Raw genomic sequence first — 5,129 nt, forward strand, 5'->3', positions numbered from 1 at the left:
TCCTCCAGGAAAAGAGTTTTATGTTGGATCCTTATATACCAAGGCTAATCTGGAGTATGACAGATGTGTTTGGGGATTAATGAGCTTCACTATGCTCTGGTCCTGAATTTTAGGGCTACAGAGGTGGTAATGGCTATTCTTCATTAAGTTCCAACCATGTGCCAGATACTGTGCTAAGCAACTGACATGTATTAACTTATTTTTATAGCAATGGGTAGGTTCTATTATTAACAGCCTCATTTCCCAGATAAAGCAATTAGAACAGAAGAGGTTAAATAATTTGCCTGGTTAAATAATGTCACCTGGTTAGAATGGAGGTTAAATAATGTCTCCTGGTTAGAATGGAGCTGAGCTGGAATGGAACTCTGGTAGCTGGACTCCAGAGTCTGTGCTATCAACCATGTCCTTTTGGCTGCTTCTCCTGACCCTTGTGTAGGGTTATGTCCCTGGAAATTTGGGCCATATAAGGAAAGAAGCTGTGGTGAGAGAGGCAGGAAAGAAGAAAAGAGAAAAGCAAACACATACAGGCTGTTGGAGAGGAAAAGCCATTATTATTGTTATTATTATTATTATTAATTTTCTTTTTGACATCTACAGCACCCAGTATTCCTAGGTGATCTCTCATCCAAGTACTAACCAGGCCTGACTCTGCTTAGCTTCTGAGATCAGGGGAGATCAGGCACGTTCAGGGTAGCATGGCCTTAGGCCAGGAAAAGCCATTATTAAGGAAGCTGCCAGGAAACAAATGCAAGACCTTCCCCATCCCAGTCTTCTGATTTTACTCTGGTTTGAACTGTACCCAGAAATGAAATTACTATTTCCATTTTTACTGCTCTGAGATCTTCAGTTTCCGGCAGGGATGCTTGAAAGTTTTCTCTTCCATGGCCATCCTTCCACAAAATATCTAAGGACACTCTCTGAGGCTTGGTCCCACTTTGGCTTCCATGGAACGCTTGGTGTTGTAGAAAGCCTGGTTCTCTGAAGTCAAATAGGCTTGGATTCGTATGTTCCTTCAGTTACTTACCAACCCGTGTGATCTATGTGACCTGGATACATCACTTAATCACTTCGAGCTGTAGTCTCCTTATTCTTCAAATGGGAATATTAATTGTTAGCACATTGGCTTGTTCATTCAGTCAATAAATGTATATTGATTGCCTGCTTTGTACTTGTCACTGGCAGGTAATGTTTAGTCATAAGTAGATAATAAATAATATTTGATCTTATACTCAATGAACTTATATCCCAGGGAAGAAGATAAATAGATAATTGCCCTCCTGTGATAAGTGCTAAGACTGGTATGAATTCAGGCTATTGCAGTGAGGATTATAGAATAGCTGGCATGTAAAAAAGGCACTCAGCAAATAGAGATATTATACATTTCTTCTATTCCTTCTCTTATTCTATAGGAGACTGCTGCTGCCTACTCTTCTGTCTGTACGTGTGATTTTATTTCAGAAACCTTCCACTAATTAGTTACATGTTCCACGTGGCTCTGAGGTGATGACGCTCTTTAACTATCTTTCAGAATCAAATGAAGTGATTTGTGTCATGTGTAGTTTGCACCTTAGGCATCTACTCATCGCGCCAGTCTTAATGTGGTATTTAACACATTAACCTTAAATTTCCTATAAAAGAAAAAAATGAGAATCCAAGAAAAAGCTGTGATAAGAAAATATTATTTTTAGGAAATGAAATAATATAAGTTTGGGCTTTTTGCCTTTTTGGTATTCACATATACTTACAAAATTACTTACTATGGTTTTTGTTGGCTGCCTCCCAATAACCCCATTCCAATTTTAAATGTAAGAAACATGAGAATTTGGGATTAGTTTCTCCCAGAGTTGATATTAGTTTGACATTTCTAGATTTTTGACTTGTGTTTTGTTGCCAACTAGACTCTCCAGTAATACAGATAATTACTTATTGCCTCATATATTTTTTAAATCAGTATAAAGGTAGTCTAAAATTCTGGAATTTGCCCATAGAGATCAGGAAGAAGATTTTATAAAAAAACAACAGAAAATATTTGAAACACACAAAAAAGATGAAAAAAATAAGAACTCAAAAAACAAACAAACAACAAACAGACACCTACATTTTCCTTTAGGTGGGCCTTATTCTGCAAAACCTCCGGACAGGGGGTGTGTGGAGTTCAATAGATTTATTTTTAAAGTTAATGAAGTAAAAGCTAAATTCTCTTAGTTTAGAAAATAAAAAGATATAAATATTATTGGAAGAATTAAGTACATAGGTTGATTAGAAGAACATGAAGGGAACTTTCAGGGCTACATTATATTTGTAAATAACTTTTTCCAAAATAATTTGTAGGCTTTTTAGCAGGGTGACTGGAAAGCTCCTTACCTCTAAATTGACAAATACTACTTCAATCAGTTTATATTAGTAGTTACCTTTAAAAATATTAGTTATAGAAGCATTTTATGTAAGAACATCTACATTTACCTACTTACTAACCCTGAAGCCACAGGAGACAATATTCATAGCCTTTTTCTTGTAAGCCAATAGCGGCTCAAAATATAGAAATCCACAGTGGTGGGATTGGGAGTTAGGGGTTGGGGTATAGAGAGGTATAGGGAGGAGGGATGTTAATGGGGCTTTAAACTCTCTATGCAAAAACCCCAGCCTTTTGTGACTTGGGTGTATTTCACAATAATTAGAATAACTTAATCTTGAATTTTCAGTGCAGATAGTCTATCTAGATGATGGCATAGCAATGACACAAACTATTTCCACAGTTCAGTTCGTGAGATATCTTTAAACAAATATCCTATTAATACTAGTAGGTCAGTGATTGCATATTCAAAGAATTTCACTGTGCAATAAAACCTTTATCAAGATTTAATTATCATGAAAGCAGAGAGGCAGAGGTATTTGAGATCTTTACATTAAATCATAATTAAAACCCATGTTAGGTTACCCACAAATATTTAGGATTTTATTTAATTGAACCCAAGATAAAAAACAGAACTAATGAAAAGCAAAGTTAATTATGCAACTTCCAATTACTATAATAGTCTAACGATTGCTCAGAAAACTCAGAAAGATTTAAACATACACATATATCTATATGTAATTTATGTAAAAAACATGTCTGTATCATTTTTATTTCTCATATAAAATATGTATGTATAGCTATAGGATGTGTGTGTCTGTGTGTATGTGACATGAGATAGCCACATGTGTTATTTTTACAAAAATAGGAAACCTTTTTCAATGAAAATTTCACCCTATTTCTTTGAATTAGGCTTATGAAATTTCATATTCTGCTCTCCTGTGAGTTCCGTTTTATCTTTTAGAGTCCAGAAATGGGACTATAATATAAAAGTATTAAGGTTCCTTATTTGACTTATGAAATTGTACAGTGATAGTCCCAGTAGTAAACCTCATAAAGTATGACTTGTTTCATGAACAAAGATGTCCAAAAAAACATGAGTAATCTCTGAATTTCTGTGGAAAATTATTAACCCTGCTCATTCTACCTTTAGCTGCACATACTTGATAATAAAGTTGAAGAAACACATATTAACCCAGAGAATGCACAAAATAAAACGAGATGGTTGAATGCTGGGTGGCTGAACATGGGACATGTAACTAATTATGTCCAATTTGAAGAGAAAGAGTTAGGGGCTGGAGATATCTAGGAAGGACCCTGGAATCTTCTTCCCCTGTATTCTCTCTTTACTGCCTGAGAGGAGAAGATTTCTGGCTCTCTGCTGTTCAGAGTAGGTTTTAAAGCCTTGTACTGGAGTATGAAATTCCAGTTTATATGGAATGCCAATTATGCACAATTCAGAAGTTGCTCTCAGTTGTTAATATCCTCTGTGTATTTGTTCAGTGTTTTTTACACTAATGTAATGGATAGAGCTCCCTTAAAAAGCAAAATTTTGAGTACCCCCACTGTTGACTTAAATATTTATTTTGGTGTTATTTAACATAAACTAGCTATAAACTTTTTATACCTATGACTCATATTTGAATTTGAACACCAAAACTATCACTAATAAAATATAACTATTAAATAATAATATTCAAATAATACTAATTTAATTTGTTACATAAAGTTGATTTTTTGAATGTAAATGGCAAACTAAAATTTCTTGGGAACGTTCTTCTGCATTCCACACGTGAGTACCCTCTTTGCCCAGTACTTTACTAAAACATTTCTATAGAACTCTCAATGTCATTTGTTCTTCATTTGCAAGCATATATATTTTTTACACATTAATATGCTTCAGTTATTTTTTTCCCATTAGGTTGTGATAATTGCAGTAGCACTACTACATGATGCCAAGTAAATGTAAACCTAAATACCCAAACTGTGGCTATACACACAGTGTTATTAGAGCGTTATTTAAATGATACAAAGCAGCACTGTCCAATAGAACTTTCTGCAGCATGGAAATACCCAATATCTGCACTGTCTAATGTGGTAGCTACTAGCCCCAGATGGCTAATGAGTGTCTGAAATGTGACTAATGCAACTGGGAAACTGAATGTTAATTTTATTTAACTTAAATAAATTTACATTTAAATTTAGATAATCATGACTAGTGGCTGCCGTATTGGTCAGTACATATCTAGAATATATTTTGTTAATTTCTTAGTTAATATTAAAATGGAAAGTAAAATGTTATAATCCCATAATGAACTGTTAGATGCCTTTGACTATACTGACTCTAGTTTGAAAATCAACTGCTATGGGTGATTATTTGATCAATCCTGGACATAAACATGGCCAGTTATGTACATCTCAACTTAATGAGTATAAGTTAAGCTCTTGGGAAACTTTGATTTGACAATAAATATGATATATTTAAAAGGAATTACCAGAACAATGGTAATTGGAATTTTTAAGGGAAAGAATTTTACACAGAGAAATCTAGAAAAGTTGCTGCTTCTCTAAATAGCACACGCAGAACCACACAGTGACAGGCCAGTGAGATCTACACAATGAGAGTAAGATTTAGAAAGCAAAGTTTGTGGTATTTGAAAATGACTTAGATTATTTTTTCCAGCTTTATTGAGATATAATTGACATATAACATCATATAAGTTTAAGATATACAAAATGATGATTTGATACATTTATATACTGTGAAATGGTTCCC

General features: G+C 34.1%; 1 pseudogene; it reads right to left on the bottom strand.

Annotated features, from left to right (window-relative positions):
- Positions 1 to 588: 588 nt before the first annotated feature.
- LOC112476219 lies at positions 589 to 707 on the bottom strand (annotated as a pseudogene).
- Between the last annotated feature and the right edge of the window lie 4,422 nt (positions 708 to 5,129).

This window comes from Pteropus alecto, unplaced genomic scaffold (assembly GCF_000325575.1).
Source record: "Pteropus alecto unplaced genomic scaffold, ASM32557v1 scaffold12, whole genome shotgun sequence".
Lineage (NCBI taxonomy): Eukaryota > Metazoa > Chordata > Mammalia > Chiroptera > Pteropodidae > Pteropus > Pteropus alecto.